The sequence below is a fragment of the Saimiri boliviensis genome, chromosome 2 (assembly GCF_048565385.1).
Source record: "Saimiri boliviensis isolate mSaiBol1 chromosome 2, mSaiBol1.pri, whole genome shotgun sequence".
NCBI classification, from domain to species: domain Eukaryota; kingdom Metazoa; phylum Chordata; class Mammalia; order Primates; family Cebidae; genus Saimiri; species Saimiri boliviensis.
In genome coordinates this window covers 181,817,379-181,841,284 of record NC_133450.1, presented here as the reverse complement: position 1 = coordinate 181,841,284, position 23,906 = coordinate 181,817,379, and the positions used below count along the sequence as shown (strand labels likewise).

At 34.4% G+C, this 23,906-nt stretch overlaps 1 long non-coding RNA gene across 14 annotated transcripts in view; it reads left to right on the top strand.

Annotated features, from left to right (window-relative positions):
- Positions 1-23,906, top strand: part of LOC141583742 (uncharacterized) — a 912,164-nt gene that overhangs the window by 238,704 nt on the left and 649,554 nt on the right. For all 14 annotated transcript variants that reach the window (XR_012516613.1, XR_012516618.1, XR_012516614.1 and 11 more), the window contains one exon: positions 23,036-23,132. This is a non-coding gene — a long non-coding RNA (uncharacterized LOC141583742). The remainder of the gene's footprint in view (positions 1-23,035; positions 23,133-23,906) is intronic.

The window sequence follows — 23,906 nt, the reverse complement described above, 5'->3', positions numbered from 1 at the left end:
GCCTTGTATTCTACCATTTTGCTCCCTACTCCAAGGTTAGATTCTGAAATGCAAATGAAATGTCTTCCTTATCCTAGAAGCAGTTTCTTCACTAGGTTTCCAGGAGTCCAACCCTCCAGTCGCATGTCTCATCAACCACTTATTTTCAGTCTCTTTTGCTCAGTCTTCTTTTCCCTGGCCTTCCTAACACTGATATGCCCTGGGCTTAGTACTAGGACCTCATCTCTTCTCTTCCCTATTGTTCCCTTCTTTTCTCATTCTTCCCCTTCTTACCCTTTATTTTCCACCTACACTGACTTCCTTTGTGAACATATCTCCTTGTCAGAAATCCAAAGTACATGCTGATGACTCATAAACACATATTTCTAACTCAAACTCTCTTCTGTGCTCTAAATTTCTAAATTTAACTGCCTACTTAAGTATTTAATAGACATCCTAAACTCATTAAAAAGAAACATAATATTTTACTATTCTAAAGGAAAGCAAAAACAGAAACAAAACTTTCGCTTTAGCTACTGACTACTTACTTCATCTCATTTAATGGCAACTCCACTCTTGGGGGCTCTATGTTAAAATCCTAAGAATCATTCCTGAATCTCCTCTCTTCCCTTCATACCCACATCAATTCATTAGCAAATCCTTCTAATTCTTCTTGGAAACCATAATCAAAAGACTGCCACTTTTCAGGATCTCTACTATTGCTATTACCCTGGTCCAAGTTATCAGGACCAGGATATGAATTATTAGAGCTGCTTACTGACTAGTCTTTCTGCTTCTGCCTCTACCTGTTTATAGCCTTTTCTCAAACAGCAGCCAAACTCACCTTTTAAATCTCAAAGCAGCTCAAAACCATCTAATGGTTTCTTATTTCTCTCAGCCCAAAAGCCAAAGTAATAATGTGCTGTTACCTTTTCGACCTTGTTCTATTTATATTAATTTTCCTAGCCCTGCTTCAGTCCCTGTTACCAGCGCAGGGACCACTACCTGCCCCTGGTCTTTACACTTGCTGTTACTATTGCTTGGAATTTTTTTCTCAGGTATTAATCTTTCCTTTGAAGGCTTTACTCAAATGTTACCTTTTCAAAGAGGCATGTGCTGACCACTCTTTGTAAAATTATGTCCTGTAAGACATCTAATATGCCTTAATCTGCTATCTGCTCTTTTTTTTTAACATAGTACTAATCTTCTAATGTATAAATAATTTACTAGTATTCTATGCTTATTATTATTTATCTATAACACCAGTAAAATTTGATCTCTACTAGGGCAAATATTTTTGTCTTTAATGATATAATCTTATGAATAAAATTTATATATAACTATTGATTGAATGAAGGAATGACTATGTTATATACTTTTGCTGTCACGTTCTCTTTTATTTCTGACTTCTGATAAGAATCACTATGTTCCCTTGAGAGCATGTATCTACAAGAAACTATTATAACCCATAGGCGTATGTCTTAATTGCACTCTGTTGTGGTTTGATAACAATAAAGAGCTGATTCCCATGTCAGATTTTTTCAAGATACCATCGACTGTGTTAAAAATGCACTTTATACATCAAAATTAATACAAATTGCAAGAAACATGAAGATAATTCTTTGTTTTAAAAATGAAACTAGTTTTAGAGTCTGGAATATGAAGTTAATACCTAAAAAGGACTTCTGAGATCTAATTCATTCACTGCATTTATATTGGAACACAGAGGTTAAAAGAACGCCAGTTCATCAAAAAGCATATTACATGCTATTAATATATGCCAGGCTCTGTCATAGGCTTTGGAAGTACAAAATGAGTGCAACATTATTCCTACCTTTAAGAAGATAAGGTAGCTTCTAATATGGTAAACAAGATAGACACGTAAATATTAATTTCATTATAGTGAGATTTTTACTTCAATAAGAAACATCTGAAGAAACCTTGCTTGGGATTTAGCCCTGGAAAAGTCACTTGAGATCTACTGTGATTTTTCATCTCCTAGTTCAGGATAAAAGGGATCCAGACTTTGTAACAAAGTAAAAGTAGATGTAGCCCAGCCACTCCAGTATCTGAAAGGGAAATGTCTTAATAATAAATTTCTAGAACAAAACTTGGTATGTTTGTTTTCTGTAAGTCTAAAAGATCTGTTTATTCAATTAATTATTTATCAATTTTATACTGATGCCTTCCTGTGATCTGTGACTCTTCTGTTAAATATTGCAAATTTTGTTCTAGTTTTATAGCATTATTAGTGATTTCATTAGTCCATTATAAAGTTCAGATAAAAGTATGACTGAAAAGTCTACTTTGGGTTGTCAAATAATATAAACTTAAGAATCAAATCCAATGTTTAATTTGGTGTGCTTGACTTCATTAATATATGTATATTATTTGCATAAAACAAAGTAGTATATACTGAATATTATGGTTTTGATAAAAGTTTCCTTAAAGCTTCTTACTAAAACTTATTTGAAGATGATCAAGAACTTGCATATATCTTCTCTGACTTCTTCCTCTTTCTCTTTCTCATTCTCTGCTAGAGGTTAAAGAGAAGAAATAGGTAGTATGCTATACATCTTACATTTTTAGTGATATTAAAAACACTGTTCCCTCCTGTCTATCAGAAATAAATCCTAACCTTGTCTGACAAGACTATGTTCATGAGTTATAACATTTTTTTCTTAGATATCTATAGTCAACTCAGACTAATGGTCAATCTTGTTGCCAAGGGGAATAAAAGGTGATAAAACATAACTGAATGATGTAGGTGGCAGAAAGTCAGGAATTCAAAAGTAATAACATGATCATCCCATGCACCTAGCTTCTCTCTCTAAAAGAAAAGGTGACTGAAATGTGGAGGAATGCCCCTGGTCATATTTGGTTTTATTCTTCTCACATTTACTACCAGAAATGATACAAGGTTTATTTCCTCCTGCTTCAGTTTCATCATTTTCTTCAGTCCCCTAGGAACTGGTTCTTGGCCTAGTGGTAGGATAGTTTATATTCTTCAACACTTACTTTTTCTTACAATATTGCTTCAGTTAAATTCTTTAGGCTCTACTTCATGCCATTTTTTAAAGTCTGTCAAAAAATAATTTTCTGGGTACTGTGTTAGGTATAGGAACTCGGCAAAGCCCTCAACTTTGAGTGTGAAATTTGGGCCTCAAGGCAGATAACAAATAAGGCAAGTAGGACTCAGCTCTAGGGATGCTCTCGTAATAGAAGATTTTCATTGTAAGGCAGTTGGCATTACAGATACATTCTAGTTCCGCAACTTGCAGACTGTATGGTCATACATGAAATACTCTCAACGCCTCATTGTTTTTTTTTCCAAAACGGGTGAAATCTTGAAGAATAATTATGACCATAAGCAATTGTCACTTAGATCTCAATATATGTTAGTTTCTCTATTCTTTAAGTAATGGGAGAACTCAATTTTAGGAATCAGTAAGTGGATATTAGTTAAAAGAGTACCCCTACCTCTAGGTAAAAGCAAAAATAATATACTCCATTTATTTTTCATTTAAAATAATCCTGCTTTTAACTGTCATTTAAAGAATTCTTCCTGACATTGAAAGCAGATCATCTTGGGGACTCTCCATTATTTTTATGAAATACATTAAACTCTTTCATGGGAGGCAGTGTGGTTGACTGAAAAACAAATAAACAAAATATGCTCCATGTCAAGATATATGTTTAACCTTAACTCATATGCTAAGTGACATAAGTTACCAGGTCAGTTGGTATGTCTATGTGTTCATTTGTTCATGTATGAGATATGAGTAATAATACTACATGTTTCACACAGTAATTGTGAGAATTAAGAGAATTAATATATAGCCAACACATGATGGCTACTCATCTCATTTTTATGCTGTTTTATCACCAACCTTGCTTTATCTGGAAAAACAGACTCTCCACTACCTACCTGCCTGACAAAGTTGATGTACAGATTATAATAGATAAATATATGGAAGTCTTTGGAGAACAATCCACATCTAAGGAATAAGAATATAAGAACAGAGCTACTAATTAGCATTGTGTGATTCTCTAACTATTTGTTCATAGTTCTTTAAAGGTAAAGAGGCCTCAATTCTTATCCTGCTTCTCAACCTCTCTTATTCTTTTGTTCTAATTCCTGCTTTTCAGATTTTAGTGAGTTTTTTCAACCTCTTAATTTCTTGGAATAATAACATTCAGCACAGTTTGAGAGGAGGTGACCTTTCAATCTCAACTTTTATGTCACGCAGCCTAAGGGACCAATCACCTTCCTCTGGGAAACTTTTGGAAAGATGCTAAAAGGAAATTTTCCTCTATCCCTAGATTATCTAAATCAATAGGTCTGTGGATGGAGCTTCTATAGGCACACAAGTGGGATAAAACTAGTCATTTAAATTGGCTTTGGGGGCCTTTTAGCCTTGCTTCACAAAAATATCCTGTCTAGACAAATTTGTATTTAAACTTTTCCTATGCAGCCCTTATGAAGACATATTTAGGCCTGAGAATTACTCTGCCACATGGACATATTTATATTTACTTATAATTTCTCTATTTCTTTTATATAGTTACTTCATGTTTGATCAGGGGAGAGTAATAATTACTACTATTTTATCTGGAATAAAATAGTAGTAATTATAGATATTTTAAGGTATTACAAATCATAAAAGGGAGCTAAAGTGATTTTTAAGAAGTGGTATTAGAGTTCTCATTAATTGATTCAATTAACTATATGTTATGCAGGAAAATGTATTGTTTTAACCTGCTCCAGGTAAGCCTTTTTAAGTGCACATTTATAAATTTCCTTTTCTCAGAAAGCATAATGTAGTGGTAAAAATTAAACATTAATTACAAAACTTACAATGTGAAGGAAACATGATTCTGAATATAATCCTTAATGTCCAGTGATTTAAATATGTAGAAAACTGGAATGAACGTCTTCTTGTGCCCAGTTATATTCTGGACTTTGTTTTTCTTTTGAAAGCTTCTTGAAATAAAATGCTACTATTTGTTTCCTTGAAAAGGAAGGATTCAAGAGAGATTAGTAATCTCAGTTAATATTAATGTTCTGGTTACTTGGGTTTGAATAAATATACTCAGATCATGCTTTTATGTAAATATTCACTATTCACTTTTTACTTATCTGAGGCAAATAAATTTTAAGTTAACTATTGATTTTCTGTTCTAAGAATTGATGTAATTAAATAAAACCTGAACTCTACCTGTTCATTATCAGAAGGAAATGCGTGCCATTTCTACTTTTTACCATTTTGATGCATAAAATGCCAACTTAGCTCTAAAAGACAGATTATTTAGATTATTAAGATTAATGTAAGATGATTGTCTTCTATTTTTTAAATTGGGTGTTCTTGATATAAACTAGTGGCTCAGTTGAGATACCAGTGTTGGTGAGAAGTAAAACTTCTGAAACTGCACGGGAAATACTTCCTTTTTCCTACTTGCTTCCTTCCTTATCTTAGACCATCCCTTGTGCATAGTTCATAGGCATGTATATTCCATCTACGTAAAACTAAGCTTTTCATCTTTTTCTCTAAACTACTAAACCTAGGGATTATACGAAAACTTAATCTTACTTATCTGCTCTGTTTCCTTTACTGTCTTCTGTTTTTAAAAGGTATATTCTTGATAGAAACTTGTAGCTCCGTTGAGTTACCAGTGTTGGTCAAAAGCTAAAGTCCTGAAAACTGCACAAATATTTCCTGTGCAGTTTATGTGTGTTTGTATATGTACAGAGGGGATGTGTGCATACATATATGGGGTGTGTATACACATATTTAAAGGGATATGTGTGTATATATATATATATATATATATATATATGTATGTATATGTGTATATACATACATATTTTGAGGAAACAGGTTATATACATGTATGTATACAAACACACACACATCATTTGCATCTTCAGCACCTGATAAAGTATCTGACTCAAGTATATGCGTAATGATCAAATCCAAGTACTTAAGATATCCATTACCTAGAACATTTATCATTTCTTTGTTTTGGGAATATTTGAAACTTTTTCCTTCTAGCTATTTTGACCTATACAATACATTATTGTTAACTGTAATAACCTTACTGTGTTATCAAACACTATAACTTATTTCTTCTAACTATATATTTGTGCCCCTTAACCAGCTGCTATTTATCCCCTCTTCCCACACACACTCTTCCCAGCCGCTGATTACTGTCATTATACTAACTCTATGAGATCAAATTTTTTAGCTCACACATGTAAGAATATATGATAGTTGTCATTCTGTGCCTGGCTTATTTCACTTAGCATGATGACGTGCATTTGCATCCACATTGCTGCAAATGACAGGATTTCATTCTTTATAACTTAATGGTATTCCATTGTGTATGTGTATATATGTATGTATGTGTATATATATGTGTATATGTATGTATATATATATATGTATATATATGTATATATATATATATATATATATATATGCCACATTTACTTTATTCATTGATGTATACTTAAATTGATTTCATACCTTGGCTATTATGAATAATGCCTTAGTAAACATAAGGGTTCAGGTATCCTTTGTATAGATCAATACTTTCCTTTCCTTTGGATGCACACCCAGTACTGGAACTGCTTGAACACACGATAGGAAACACTGCCTTTCTTATCTTCAATATATTAGTCTTTAGCTCTGCTAATTAGGTAGCCATTAGCTATGTGTGACTACTTAAGTTAATTAAATTAAAAACCCAATACTAAATACTTACAGTGATATATAAAATAGTTCCAACATTACAGAAAGTTCTGTTAGTCATTACTCTTCTCAAATATTACTATAAAATGTCTTATCATGATGTGGAATCTCCATGTAATGCAAATTTTTCTTAAAGAGATTTAAAAATGGAAATTTCAGTTTCCCCTTTTCTATGTAATTGCCAGCACTAAACACTCTTAAACAAATGCAGAACATTGTATCTTACTTAGAGACAACATAGGCAAAATATTATTAACATGGGCAACGAAATATAGGAATTATACCTTCAAGGCTAAGTAGCATTTGGAGTTCTGCGAAGGTAAAGGATAAGAAGAAAATATTTCAAATGAGTAAACTTCTAGAATTAGGCCTGAGCATGGCCTGATGAATGTGTTGGTGAATCTCTTTAAGGGAAGTGAAGTACGTACATTTAGGATTAAAGTAAGATAAGATGGCCGGGCGCGGTGGCTCACGCCTATAATCCCAGCACTTTGGGAGGCCGAGGCGGGTGGATTACGAGGTCAAGAGATCGAGACCATCCTGGTCAACATGGTGAAACCCCGTCTCTACTAAAAATACAAAAATTAGCTGGGTGTGGTGGCGCGTGCCTGTAGTCCCAGCTACTCGGGAGGCCGAGGCAGGAGAATTGCTTGAACCCAGGAGGTGGAGGTTGCGGTGAGCCGAGATGGTGCCATTGCACTCCAGCCTGGGTAACAAAAGCGAAACTCCGTCTCAAAATAAATAAATAAATAAATAAATAAATAAAGTAAGATAAGATGTAAAGTTAAAAGAAGGATACAAAATAATGTAATAGATATATAGAGATATGATAAATATATATTATATGTGATAAATATATAATAGATGTGTATATATGATAAAATGTGAAATATTAATAGCAACATCTAGTTACTGGTATATGGGTGCTTACTATAAAATCCTTTAACTTTTCTCTATGCTTGATACTTTTACAGTAAAATATTTTAAAATTTACATGTATACAATAATTCAGCTATGTACCAGTACCTTATAAAGAAAGAGAAAAGGAAATAGCCTGAATAACTATTCGTAGTGTGAAGGAAGTTGGGCATATTTATTATCCTTTATTTTTATAGTTTAAGAATATTTAAAAAGTAAATGCAAAAATGTTTTAACTAAATTTGATCTAAAAATAATGCATTTCTAATCTAAATATATAAGTGGAAAGATGTGGACATTTACTATTTGTATGAATTCGGACAAATTACTTAGTGTTAATTTCTGTAAACCTCAGTTTCATTTTTAGTAAACTGTGATTAACAGTGGTACCAACTTCCTAAGGTTATCATGAGGATTAACTGATTTAATACAGGTAAAGTGCACAAAATGTCTACCGCCTGGTAAATATTGCCTAATTTTTTAGGAAAGAGACATTTTAAAAATATTTTATAAATAGCTCCCACCATACCTTCAGTATTGTGTTTATTTAGTAGGTTATATACTCTTTAATGCCTAAAACCAAATGACCTGTTTTTTTGTTTGTTTGTTTTAAAGAACTGTTTTCTTTTTTTTCCCCTAAAGCTTGTTAAATATTTTGAAGAGCTTGTAAAAGAGACTCCAAAGTGGCAACAAACTTATTACAGGGATAGCAGTTCTCTTGGATGAAGTCAGAAGTAGTATTGATGTTAAGTTTTCCACGGAGCACTCTTTGATCCTGTTAGTTTTAGAACAAAACAGACTTTTGTAGCTGTTAGCCAATTAGCACTCCCTGAGGAGTGAGTTTGATCAGGAATGAGAACACTATATAGAAAAGCAAAGCACAGAGAAAAGAGGTGTCTCCTGAGGTTCAGTGGATGATTTTTGTGCTGTCGTTGATTTCTTCACCTTGAAGGATGGTTACAATCTGTATAAATTCAGCCCAGAACTCTCCATGCAGTTGTTTATAGCTCCAACTTTCAGACTTTTCATTACAGGAGGTTCATTTTCTCTTTCCAGGCTACATTTAGCACTGAGATGATAAATAGCTCTTCAGGAGTTGGAGGAGGTTCTGAGATTATAAATTGTAGTTTAAGTACATATCTTATCTTCTCCTGAGTCCAAAAGGAAAGAATGTGGATGAGTCCTGCTTCATTTACTCCTTTTTAATAAACATGCAATATACAATTATGGGCTATGTTTTATGGATTCCTTTATAAGTATTCCCTGGCTCTGAAATCCTAAGCCATGTATACCCCAAATAAATAAATTGCCAGACTATGCAAGTGGCCAGGATTTGCCTGAGTCCTTATTTGGCTGCTTGGAACTAGAAATTCAGGGCCTGTCAGCCAGGATGGGACAAAAAGGAAGTGAAAGACAAACCTATGTGCACCGTGGTGCTTGGTTCCATTCTTGACACAGATCAAACTCTTGCTGACAGTAGTATGGCATTAAGATTGTATTACTATCTGGAGAATTGTGCCTACTCCAATTACTACACAACTTATCGTATATAGCTGGGTTTATACAATTAGCAATGTTTGAAAGCTTCTTAGCCGATAAATCCTACATGAGCATAATCTTTCTCTATCATTTTCTGATTTCATGGCATTTGGTAATTTTATTTTATTTATTTATTTATTTTTTCAAGACAGTCTCACTCTCTTGCCCAGGCTGGAGTGCAATGGCATGGTCTCGGCTGACTGCAACCTCTGCCTCGCGGGTTCAAGCAGTTCTCCTGCCTCAGCCTCTCAAGTAGCTGGGATTATAGGTGCCCACCACCACATCCAGCTAATTTTTGTATTTTTAATAGAGTTGTGGTTTTACTATGTTGGCCAGGCTGGTCTCAAACTCCTGACCTTGTGATCCACCCACCTTGGTCTCCCATATTTTATATATATATATATAATGATTATATAATATTATACATTATGATAACCCAAATAATGAAGTTACATGGGAATAGAGGGATAGGAATAAATGGCAGTGATGCCATCATAGCTCACTGTAACCTCAGACTCCTAGGCTCCAGTGATTCTCCTGCCTCAGCCTCCGCCGTAGCTGAAACTGCAGTTGAGTGTACTAACATGCCTGTGCTGGGATTACAGGCATGAGCAGCATTTGCACCTGGCTGACATTTGCACCTTGCCAGCATTTGGTAATTTTGAAAACAGCTATGGTCCTTCCTCCATTCCTGTAGACCTTGTGATTAGTAGTGGTTGGTATGTAGTGAATATCAAATAATTTAATATTTTGTTGAAATTTAAATAAAGGTGTCTTGAGTGAATGAATAAATGATGAATGAATTAATAAATTCATGTGAATTTTTTCAATGTTTTATAGAATTTGGACTGTTCTTATGACTCAGCAACAATTATTTTATATAAAAATATTTTTGGAGTACTGATCATAGAAGTGATATTTTTGGAGTACTGATCATAGAAGTGATTTTTGTAATTTACTTATAAGTTAGATATGCTTATTTATTTTTAGAAAGAATTTTTCCACATATAAATGAAATATGTGCCTACAACAAAAAAATTAAATAATATAAAAATATTTTCAAGTGACAATTATACATATTTCTTACCACTCACAAATAAGCACAGATAATAACATTTTGTGATACTTCCATAACTTTTTTCTATAACACACAGAGACACACAGAGATAATTTTTTTTGTTTTGTTTTTGGAGGCAAGGTCTCCAAAATTATTTCTGGAAAACTATTATAGTTTATTGTCTCTTGAAAACAATAAAGTAGATAGAATAATTGGGAAAGAAATTGGCTGAGGTAAAAAAGACATAGATCAGAGATGAGGTCTACATACATGATAATAACCCAAATAATGAAGTTGCAAGGGAATAGAGGGATAGGAATAAATGGCAGTGATGCCATGATAGCTTACTGTAACCTCAGACTACTAGCCTCCAGTTATTCTCCTGCCTCAGCCTCCCCAGTAGCTGGAACTGCAGTTGTGCGCTTACATGCCAGGCTAATTCTCCTGTGTTTGTAGAGGCAGAGTTTTGCTATGTTGTTCAGGCTAGTCTTGAAAACCAGGCTTCGAGTGATCCTTGTGCCTTGGCCTTTCAAAGTGCTGTTCTAATTATTTGCTATCTGTTCTTGGGCAGGGAATGGTACTTTCTTGGGAGCTATCTTTGTAAATCAAAAGTATAATTAAAATGCATTTAGTCAAAATCCTACACATGTCAAGAATAGATTCACTAAAGTAGAATTTCTATGTACTTTTTTGCTCTAAGAATATTTGTTACTTTTGAGTATGAATAGTGTGAAAATATAATGGACTTATGCTGAAAATCTTAACACCAGCATTAAAGATTTAAGATGGAATTGTTAAAAACACAAAATATAGCATTAAAACTACCCTATGAGGACCATTTCTTTTATTATCTTTGAGATGTACACTATATTTACCCACACGGTTATTGCTACCACATAATTGCAGCTTTTAGAGTTGGTATATATTAAAAGTCTGAGCTCTAACATCCAAAATATCTTTTATATTTCACTGTGTCTAGATGACATTTATACTCTCTTCCCGGCCTTGAAAATTGCCTGGAAGCAGTAGCCATTTGTAAATAGTCAGAGTAATTCTGTTTGTCACTATTCAGTATTATCAGTATTAGATAGAACTGGGCTGGTAGACTAAATTCTGAATCCTGGGATTCATTGGTGTGTGTGTGTGTGTATGTGTGTGTGTGTGTGTGTGTGTGTGTGTGTGTGTGTCTGTGTGTGTGTGTGTGTGTGTGTGTGTGTGTGTGTGTCTGAGAGAGGAGAGAGAAAGGAGACAGGGACTTGGAGGAGAATATGAATTTAATTCCTTATCTCTTGAATCATTTTTGCTTCCTGGTGATTCTATACTTACATCTATTTTTCCTCATCTTTTGTCCACATGTTCCTTTGATTTACTCCTATTCTTCTATTTTCATGAAACTTCATTATTTGGGTTATTATAATGTATCTAGACCTCACCTATGATCTACATCTTTTTTACCTCAGCCTTTCCCAATTATTCTCTGTGTAAGGAGAATGTTTTAAAACATACCAAGTTGGCTCTTTTACCTCAATCTTTCCCAGTTATTCTATCTACCTTATTATTCTCAAGAGACAATAAACTATGATAATTTTCCAAAAATAATTTTGTTCTCGTCCTCCTGTCTTGTAATGTTGAGACTGTTTCTCTGTTTTCTTTCAGCACTGTCCCTACCCCTCAGTCTCATGGGTTTATTTCTCATTTTCAATCCAGTTATTTCAAAACCTGTACAACAAACCAACTCAGCAGACCTTGGTGACTTAAGGAGATTCCACAAATGTCTGGCAAACATGAGCGGTATATATAGGGTAATGGACACTTAGAAATGCACTGGGTATTAGGTGGTAAAATCCATCAAGCTAAACCACAGATTTCTCCAGTGATTGTGTTGTACCACGTTCTACCACGTTCTACCATGAAGTGATATGAATGATCCTGCTGAACATTGTCCCATATACCAGTCCCTGCTCTTTCCCTCTGCATGTTGTTAGTTTTGATCTCATCATCCTATCACTGGTTATTAAGAGTTGATTCTCTGAGATTGTGACATCATCTTTGACTGGGGCTCCTTCCTTGGAAATAGTTGCCACGGCCAACCTCTCTTTCTCTCAGTCTCTCTCTTCATCTCAACACTCCTTTCCTCCTCTCTCCCCTCCCTTCCTTTCTTCTCCCCTTCCCTCTTCTTCTCTCCTTTTGTATTGTTTGCAGTGTATCTCGCAGCAGTTTAACCTGCCTGAGAAGTAAAGCATAGGTGCATAATATGATGTGGGGACTCATTGTACTGTAAAGGAGGAGGGATGCTGATTTCTGGAGGGCTATATATCCTGTCAGAGCCAACTTGTTATGTTTTAAAACATTCTCCTTACACTGGTGAGGCTGTAGGCACTCTATAAAAAGTGTCAGCACCCCTTTTTTCAGTATCTCAGGGGATCTTTTTAGACTAACTGCTGCCATCTGAAATTTGCTTTGCCATTATTGTATTATCCTTTGCTCCTATTGTCTGAATTCATATGTTGTCTTTTGCTTAGATCTTCTTATTAAATATTTTGTTAATAGTTTGATTCATCTTTACAGGGTCACCATGAGACATGTCTCTGGCTTTTCCTCAGCTTTACATTCTGCCCTCTGAGGTCAATATCATTACAATGTTTACATATAGCTGTTGCTCCCAGAATCCAGTCCAGGATTACATTCATCCAGTGAACCATGCAGAGCATTCAGACAGAGTCTATGACGTGAGCCTTATTGGATGGTCATCTACTGGCTACTGTGATTGCATTGAATAAAGAAACAATTAGCAATGAAGGAGCATCATTATTAATTTAGACTTTGGAATCAAGGCAAACCTAGATCTGACCACAAGATCTGCCATTAAAAGCAGTCTGACTTTGAAAAAGTTTAATACTTTGAGTTTCAGTATAAAATGGACATGATAACAGCACCAAATTCATAGGCTTATGATAAGCATTCAGGTGCTGTAAGTAAATAATTTAGTGCATTGCTGAGAATATAAAAAGTACTTAATAAATTGTTCTTATCATCTTTATTTTAGTGATAGGAGGAAATTCTAGGGCAAAGCGATCTGGGAATGCATTTTTCCACTAAATGTTAAAATTAGGTAGATTTTATTTTCTCAACCTACCTCTTTTATGATGGTCTAGGTGTTGTCATATAAAGTGATATATACAAATCAACGAAACCATGAATACATATTTCACATTCTGAAAATGTAAGCCACTGAACTTGTATATACACAAAATTTATATTCCACAGATTGGAAATACTGAGATATCCATAAGTTTGGACTTTATTACTGCCACCTGGAATTGTAAAGCCTCACCTGTAAGAGATACAAGATAATTAAACAAAACTCATAAAGTTTAAGAGAATCTAGGGAATGCTGAACTAAAAGGAGGAACATACCCATAAAGTAAAACATTAATGTTTATTTCAGGGAGATCATTTTCATTCTGTTTCTTCAAGGTAAAGCCTCCTAATTCTGCCAAATTTCATGTGCATCCCTTTGTACTTTTTGAAATTTGGCATTGCATTGCATGGGGAGTTGTAGGTAATTCCTGTGATCCTGCATTAATTTTCTGATATTTCCAAAAGGAAATGTCTTCTTGTGCTCTTTGATCTAAAAATTAAGTGGTGGTAAGATAATAGTACCTCCCAGGGTGTGCTTCTCATACACAGTGTCTTAGTGCAATGCTGATGATATCTGAAGAGGCTAAGTCATAGGCTATTCTTGGTGGTCATCAACTACCAGGCTTCTGAACATGCGAGTCCAGACACTTGGTTCACAGAGGAAAATAGAGCTAATTTAGGGGACAAATTCCTGTGTTCCAACTTAGTCCTGCTTAGAATTACAGAATTCTGGATTCATAAGGGGTATTAGCAAGCACCAAGTTTAGCATTTCATAAACTGTGTCCTAGAGTAATGTTATCATCCCAAGAGATGGCAATACAAAAAAGGAGAAAGAGATTGTGTGTTTAAATCAGTTTGTTAAATGTTTTCTTTTTTTGTGGCTTTAAGAGTGTTTAATAGGCAAGAAAGAAAAGAGAGTGTTTAATAGGCAAGAAACAAAAAGAAGGCAGAAGGAAGAGTCTCCCTTGTACAGAAACGGAAGGAGGTAGTGCTCATTCAATATGGCAACACCAGACTTTTACTAGCAGTCACTGTATTTTCCATCATCATTTCTTTAAAGTAAACAAGCAAAGAAACAAAAAAGAAGGTTACTTAACAATGTCCTTTATGAAGGAGTATACATTATTTTTTCTAACTTGTTCTCTAATAAACACCATCATAATATTCTTTGTGATGAATATGAAGTATGAATAAAGCATTTATGCTGCAAATTGAAGTATGATGTTTTATTGAACACGAAGCACATTTGTAATTAAGTTGCACACTGAACTAACTACTTTTTCATTTAACATCATTTTAACCTGAAAGTGTAACTAATAGGTATTGAGACTGAAGGTATTTGGTATACATTTCTCACAAATAAACAAAGTGATCCTAAGGAAAGCAACTATTTTCTATTTGTATTTGTTGCTAGTGATCAAATTTGAGCTTTGAAGTAAAAAATAAAAATTTGATAAGCAAACAAATAGGGAGAATGCAAATGTATCACAAAATGAAAATTTGCTCTTTGCCTATCAATATTTTTTAATAGGAGAAAGTAAATTTGTGATGAATCAAATGTAACACTGGCATCTTACCTGGGACTGTATGTTACATACGTAAAAGTAAGACATGAAATCGAACTACTAAAAAGTGTGTACTTTTCATTTTCTAAAATTGTCAACTAAGTTTGTACATAGCTAAAATCAACTTTCATTATAAAAAAAATAAACAATTTAAAAAATCAAACTTTTATTTCAATGAAATAAACAGATGTGTCTACAACATATGAAATTAGAAAATTGTTATATTCTCACTATGAGTTCCTTGAAAAGGGGCACTTTTTGGTCAGATTCTACTTTACATCCCTACCTCAGCACCTCAATAAAAATATATTCCATGAAAAAAAATAAAAATAAAAATAAAAAAATAAAAATTTGAAAATTCTTTGTATGCCACTATAGATGTGACATTTCCCCAACCCTTTAAAATTCTTCTGGTAAAGTTGGTGGTAATTTTTTAAAAAGTAATTTTTGGTATTTTGTATATGTTAGCAATTTGAAGATACGCATAATTTAGTGAACCAATATTTTCTAGATGGCACATGCATGACAACCAAGCAGTCATAGATAAAAGATTCATTTACAGTAAGAGATAGCTAGTGGATTTTAATATAATCGTATGAAAAGTTATCTGATGTAGTGTCAAATTTTATATTGTAACTGATCTTTTCAAAACTACTTCTCATAAAATGTTGCTAAGCTATCAAAGAATGTAGAATGTAGAATGCTACAATAACTATAAAAGCCGTAAAAATCTCTTTATTTTTTCCAAAAATGCATGTCTATATCAAACTAGATTTTCTTCATAGATTTCCACAAAAATAATATATCATACAGGTTGAATGCAGATTGAATATGGCTGTTTTCTATTAAGTCAGATTTTAAGGAAATTTACAAAAATATAGAACAATCTTACTCTCCTGCCTAATTTTTTTGTTTTGGAAAATATAATTGTCTTTCATAAAAATGTGACATTGATGTTACTATTTTGTGGGTTTATTTTTATTTTTAAATTAGTTCTTTACTAATAATTAACTGATAATGACAATTGTTAAGATGTTTTCTTGGCTTTCATTTCTAATAAGATAAATGAAAAGGGGAACATCATACACCAGGGCCTGTAAGAGGGTGGAGAGCTAAGGGAGAGATAGCATTAGGAGAAATACCTAAGGTAGATGATGGGTTGATGGGTGCAGCAAACCACCATGGCACGTGTATACTTGTGTAACAAACCTGCTGGTTCTGCACATATTTCCCAGAACTTAAAGTGTAATTTAAAAAAAATGAAGAAAATAAAAAAGAGACATAGAAAAAAAGGAAATGTATATACATAAATGAATTCTCTTCATATTAAAGAGTATATATACAGCCTGATTCCTAAATGTTTGAGCATTGATTTAAGGCAACTTTCTATCACCTCATACCCATGCACCTTAATTCAAGTTCCCAGAAAAATATCTGATTAGTAATGATACTCAAAAAATAGCAAAGAATCTTAGTATTAATGATAAATGTTCAATTCAATCATGCCTCTCTTTTGCTTTGAACCAATAGTCTCAGACCAAAAATAAGTACCTCAATATTTAACTTTCGTTGCGTGAGTACATTCCTCATTAGTATTCATTATGGCCAGTCATTGTTTATCCCATGACAAAGCTGGGAAAGTAATTTCTACACCCTGTAAACATTTGGAGAGTTATTCTATACCAATACCAAACATTGTGCACTTATTTCACCTACATCTTTTATTTCAATCCTTAAAAGAATACTATGAAGGTAGTGATTTGAATCAGTTTTGGCAACTTATCACTGTGTAACAAATCAGCCCAAAACTTAATGACTTAAAATGAATATCATTTTATTTTCTTTTAATTCTGTGGGTGTGCACTTTGGTCTGAAGCTCACCTCAGTGGCACTTCTGCTTATCTCTCCTGGGATATTCATGCAGATAGGACAGTCATCTGGCAGCTCCACTGAGTCTGGATGGTCCAAGGTGACCACTTCTGTTTATGACAGTTGGTGCTACCTGTCAGGGGTCCATGTGTCTTTAACAGGCCAGTGCAGTTTTCCTATGGTGGCAGAAGAGTTCTAAGAGGTCAAAAACAGATGTAAGTCCTCATAGGTTCTAGCCTTAGAAGCCACATTCCTCTACACTGGACAAGCCTAAGTTTAAGAGACGGAGAAACAGATTCTAGCTTTGAAAGATGAAAATGGAAAAATTTCATTAGAAAGAGAGTATATACAGAGATAGCTGGAATTATTGGAGCCATTTTGAAAGCTGTGTATCACAGTGTCAGTAGATGCATTTTATAAATGAAAAGACTAAGAATTAGAACAACTAGAAAGTAGTGAGGTCAAAATTTGAGCACTGGTCTTTGTGTTGCCAAAACACATATTCTTAAACCATGAAAGTATTTAGATAGATAGATACTGAATCCATGATTTTAACTCTAGGAGTAAGGTTAGATGAGGCTTGGTTCTCCTGCCATCTTTGTTTCTTTCCTGTACCAAATGGCCACTGACTGACTGTCTATATCCGCTGCCACCTACTGTATGGTCTCTATGCCCTGTAATACATCCCCCCTGACAAATGTATTTGAGAACTAATGATAGAGACCCTTAGTGTCTTGAGGAAGACATTAATTATTACTTAAAAGTATACCCAAATCTTGGGCATTAAGCAAATTGGCATGTAGGAGGGAGGAAGGAATAAATTTCCCCTCATAGTAGTAGGTAAAGAAAAGAGCTTGGCCTGGGACTCAGATGGACTGTGTTCACATCACAGTTCTAAGCACTTACAAAATCGTCTAAAATATGATATGTAAATTAATCTCAATCTCAATTCTGTATGCATGAAATATATCTAATATACTGCATTTTCAGAAACTTTATGACTGTTACATGGAATCATAGATAGACAGATATCCTATATATGTAATACTATAAGAACTCAGTAAAAATTATCTTTATTAACGTAAATCCTTGTAGCAACCATATGTGTTTCATAGGATTTTTTGGAGGATAAATAATAAAATAAATGGAAATTACCTCAATGAATATTAGATTCTTCACTCTCCCTCTTCCTTTTCTTCCTACTGCTAACATAAAAATAAAATACAAATTCTATAGCAAGAACCAGAATTTTACTTTAGGTTCCAGGACACATGTGCAGAACATGCAGATGTGTTACATAGTTATACATGTGCCTTGGTGGTTTGCTGGACATATTGACCCATTCTCTAAGTTCCCTTCCCTCATCCCCCATCCACTAACAGGCGCTGGTGTGTGTTGTTTCCCTCTTCGTGTCCATATATTCTCGTTGTTCAACTCTCACTTACGAATTAGAACACGTGGTGTTTGGTTTTCTGTTCCTGTGTTAGTTTGCTGAGAATGATGGCTTCTAGCTACATCCATGTCCCTGCAAAGGACATGATCTCATTCTTTTTTATGGCAGCATAGTATTCCATGTTATATGTGTATCAAATTTTCTTTATCCAGTTTATCATTATTGGGCATTTGGGTTGTTTCCACGACTTTGCTATTGTAAATAGTGCTATAATAAACATACGTGTGCATGTGTCTCTATAGTAGAATGATTTATATTCCTTTGGGTATGTACGCAGTAATGGGATTGCTAGGTCAAATGGTATTTCTGGTTCTATATCTTTGAGGAATCACCATTCTGTATTACACAATGGTTGAACTAATTAATTGATATTCTCACCAATAGTGTCAAAGAGTTCCTATTTCTCCACAGCCTCACTAGCATCTATTGTTTCTTGTCTTTTTAATAGTCTCCATTATGACTGGTGTGAGATGGTATCTCATTGTGGTTTGCATTTGCATTTCTCGAATGAACAGTGACGTTGCGCTTTTTTTCATGTGTTTGGCCGTATAAATGTCTTCTTTTGGGAAGTGTCTATTCATATCCTTTTCCCCATACTTGTTTTAACAAGGAAATTTTAATAAAAAGATTGGATTAAATATTTGTTGGAGAACTGGAAGAGGAAAAAGAGGCCTCTCAGGTTATATAGAGATAGCAGTTTCAGAAAGCAGCTCTACCATTAGGGCTTGGAAAACAAAATGAAAAGATGGGGCGGAGGGAGCTTGGAAAAGAGACCCTGTAGATCTCTGTATCACACTTCTCAGAAGTGTTGCTACGGAGCCAGTGTTTGTATCTCAGGAGCTCCTAGGAGAGGACTCAGGGAACTCAAACTCCACAGGAGAGGATGCAAGCCACCTGGGGCTGGTACCTTTCTCAGGTCAGAATAAGCTGGTTGTGGAAGGACTTGAAAAATCTGTAGACAGAATTGACTGCCTCTGACAGGGTGCAGGGTGCTAAACACTGTTGACAGCAAGAGAACAGGAAAGAATAAGCCTCTTTCTCCCTTTCTTCACCTCCTTGGCCTGTCTCCAGCCCTCTCCCCACCATTGCAGAATCTAAGAGGAAGATGGCTGGCAATAGAAAGTGGTGTGCAGAGTCCCAAACCCAAAATCTCAAAACAGATATAGAAACATAAATTTGGTTTTAGGTCTTACATTTAAGTCTTTAATCCATCTTGAGTTAATTTTTGTATAAGGTTGGCCAGGTGTGGTGGGTTACACCTGTAATCCAAGCACTTTGGGAGGCCAAGGCAGGAGGACCACCTGAGGTCAGGAGTTTGAGACCATCCTGCCCAAGATAGTGAAATCCTGTCTTCACTAAACATACACAAAATTAGCCAGGCGTGGTGGTGGGCACCTATAATCCCAGCTAATTGGGAAGCTGAGGCAGGAGAATCACTTGAACCCAGGAAGTGGAGCTTGCAGTAAGCCAAGATGGCACCACTGCACTCCAGTCTGGGCGCAAGAGCAAAACTGCATCTCAAAAAAGAAATTTTTTTAAGATGTAAGAAAGCGGTCCAGTTTCAATTTTCTGTATATGGCTAGACAGTTTTCCCAACACCATTTATTAAATAGGGAATCCCTTCCCCATTGCTTGTTTTTGCCAGGATTGTCAAAGATCAGATGGTTGTAGATTTGTGGTGTATTTTTGAGGCCTCTGTTCGGTTCCTTTGGTCTATAATCTGTTTTGGTACCAGTACCATGCTGTTTTGGTTACTGTAGCCTTGTAGGATAGTTTGAAATCAGGTACCATGATGCCTCCAGCTTGATCTTTTTGCTTAGGATTGTCTTGGCTATGTGGGCTCTTTTTTTGATTCCATATGAAATTTAAGGTAGTTTTTTCTAATTCTGTGACGAAAGTCAACGGTAGCTTGTTGGGGATAGTATTGCATCTGTAAATTACTTTGGGCAGTATGGCCATTTTCATAATATTGATTCTTCCTATTCATGACCATGGAATGTTTGTCCATTTGTTTGTGTCCCCTCTTATTTCCTTGAGCAGTGGTTTGTAGTTCTCTTTGAAGAGGTCCTTCACATCCCTTGTAAGTTGTATTCCTAGGTATTTAATTCTCTTTGTAGGAATTGTGAATGGGAGTTCACTCATGATTGGCTCTCTATTATTAGTATATAGGAATCCTTGTGACTTTTACAAATTCATTCTGTATCCTGAGACTTTGCTAAAGTTGATTATCAGCTTTAGGAGATTTGGGGCTCATACGATGAGGTTTTCTAAATATACAATCGTGTCATTGGCAAACAGAGACAACTTGACTTCCCTTCTTCCTGTTTGAATACCCTTTATTTCTTTCTCCAGCCTGATTGCCCTGGCCAGAACTTCCAATACTATATAGAATAGGAATGATGAGTGAGGGCATCCTTGTCTTGCACTGGTTTTCAAAGGGAATGCTTTCAATTTTTGCTCATTTAGTGTGATATTGGCTGTGGATTTGTCATAAATAGCTCTTGTTATTTTGAGATATGTTCTGTCAATATCTAGTTTATTGAGTGTTTTTAGCATGAAGGGTGTTGAATTTTATCAAAGGATTTTTCTGCCTCTATTGAGATAATTATGTTTTTTTGTCATTGATTCTGTTTGTGTGGTGGATTATGTTTATTGATTTGGATATGTTGAACCAGCCTTGCATCCCAGGAATGAAGCTGACTTGATTGTGGTAGATAAGTTTTTGATGTGCTGCTGGATTCAGTTTGCCAGTATTTTATTAAGGATTTTCACATCGATGTTCATGAGGGATATTGGCCTGAAATTTTCTCTTTTCTTTTTTGTGTTTCTGCCATGTTTTGGTATCAGGATTATGCTGGCCTCATAAAATAAGTGAGGGAGGGGTCCCTCTTTTTCTATTGTGTGGAATGGTTTCAGAAGGAATGGTATCAGCTCCTCTTTGTACCCCAGGTAGAATCTGGATATGAATCTGCCTGGTCCTTGGCTTTTTCTGGTTGATAGGCTATTAATTACTGCCTCAATTTCAGAAGCTGTTATTGGTCTATTCAGGGATTCAACTTCTTCCTGGTTTAGTCTTGGGAGGGTATATGTGTCCGGGAATATATTCATTTCTTCTAGATTTTCTAGTTTATCTGCATAGAGGTGTTTATTGTATTCTCTGATGGTAGTCTTATTTCTGTTTGATCAGTAGTAATATTGCTTTATCATTTTTTATTGTGTCTAATTGAATCTTCTCTCTTTTCTTCTTTATTAGTCTGGCTAACAGTCTATCTATTTTGTTAACCTTTTCAAAAACCCAGGTCCTGGACTCATTGATTTTTTTGAAGGAATTTTCATGTCTCTATCTCCTTCAGTTCTGCTCTAAGCTTAGTTATTTCTTGTATTCTGCTAGCTTTTGAATTTGTTTGCTCTTGCTTCTCTAGTTCTTTTCATTGCGATGTTAGGGTGTCAATTTTAGATCTTTCCTGCATTCTCCTGTGGTCATTTAGTGCTATAAATTTCCCTGTAAACACTGATTTAGGTTTGGGGCTAAAATGCAATACTTACAAATACAAATTTCTTACTCAGCTTCTGTTGAAGGGGAAATAGGAGCAGCCTTCTTTGTTCAAAGTCTGTACCTGCAGTAAACCGATAAGAGGACTTGATATGTCAATATTATTTAATGGGCCCAGTGGACTCTTTTGCAAATCTAATTTTTAGAAAGAGAGATCGACTTCTGCCATCTAGTACCATTGTAATTACTGTATTCATAGAAATAGAAATTCAGGAAGGCACTAAGAGAATGAAGCAACAGAATTTGTTTTAAAGCAACTAATTTAAAATTTATCACTGTGACATGTCTCCTTGAGCGTGAGATGTTTTACACAATCAGGTTTCAGTATTTTCAATATTGTGATTTGCATAACCAAGATTTATTTAATTATTCTATAGAATATTCTATTGTAATGAAACCAAAACAGCTATTAGAAGGTATAGACCTAGGCTGATGAATAAATGTGATTTTGTTGTATTTTATGTGATTGCAGTGTAATTTCTTGCAATAAATTTAAGTGATGTGTGTATGTGAATGTGCATATATGTATGTGTGTGTGAGAGAGAGAGGCATCTAACAATATTGTCAGAAAATTGCTCAAATTTTGCAACAGAGCAAAATACTTGGCAAATTTCTAAATGAGGCTTCAGCAAAATTGTCAAGACTAGAATATATAGGTTATAATACAGAGTAATAAATTTTATACTAATGTGATTAATGTAAATAGATAAATGTGTTTCAATATTGTATTATGGTTTTTATTCATTCAGCTTTTAGAAAAACATCCAAAAGCATCTCAAAAAAAGAGAAAAGCTGTATATTCAAATGACTTATTTCTTTAACACAGTAATTATAATTTGATTGCTCTCCTTCTTTCTCTCATCATCTGTATGCTATTTCTGATATTTAGTTTATTTATTTTTTAACAGGTTAAATGAAAATACCCATTTGATATGGAAGTTTTATTATACCCTAATTATTTTCTAATATTTTTTAAGAGTACACATTGATTTATGAAAACACATATAAAATGCATTACCTGAAAGTGCAAGCAATAATGTCATCAAGGATGGGTACATCAAATTGGATAGGAAGTGCACATTGTTTTTTAATAATTAGGGAAAAACCAGCAAGATGAAATATGATGTGAAATTTTAGATGAGCACTATTGAAAGAAGCCAAGTTTTTATGTTCCATGTTCCCAAGAGTTTCTGTTTCATTTCATCTAGGAAATCCACTGGAGATGGTTTCAAGATATAGGATCCTTACATGTGAGGTATCCCAAATGAAGTTGGAGCATCCATGTTGAAATTGCTTCATGTTGTGGTAAGAGGAAGTGATTCTTAATATCTGGCCCTTTAAGAATGGAATGAGAATTTCATACCATATATATATGCATATTATATATATTTATAAAGGAAATTTATATATATATAATATGTATATTATATTTAAATATATAGATATGTGTGTATATATGGCTCCTTTTATTATAAACATATAATGAACTAAAAAATACAGAGGTTTATAACCCAGTATATATGTTTGAGATTCAACAAAAACTCTTCATTATTTTGCAGTGATTATTTTCTGAAGTGGAGTAGGGCACAATAACAGACTCAAATTTGGTTTGATTTCCTACTATGTATATGTACATTATTTACCTTAGTCAATAAGTTATCATAACAGCCTCAAGAGGTTAGTATTATTCCCCACAGAGTCAAGATGCAGAAACAGAAGTTCAGAGAAATTAAAACCTCATCCAAATTCATGAAACTAGCAAATGGCTCAAGAATGATTTGACTGTAAAATCTACTCTATCACTGCCATGCTGCCTCTAGGATTTGTGATAGCTAAGGAGACAAAAATTAACAGGTTGATGGCAAGATTTTTAAGTTTTAACCTATCATTTAGAAAAGAGTCATAATTGCCTTCCCTCCAATAGAAAAATCAAAGTGGCAAATTTTCCTTTATGTTTGACTACTTTCAAAGAGTCATTTTCTAGTTGTCATTGTAAGTCATTGACTAGTTACATGGATTATGGTGTTTTAGAGAAATTCAAGGTTACATAAATACGGAAATAAGAAGATATATGATGTA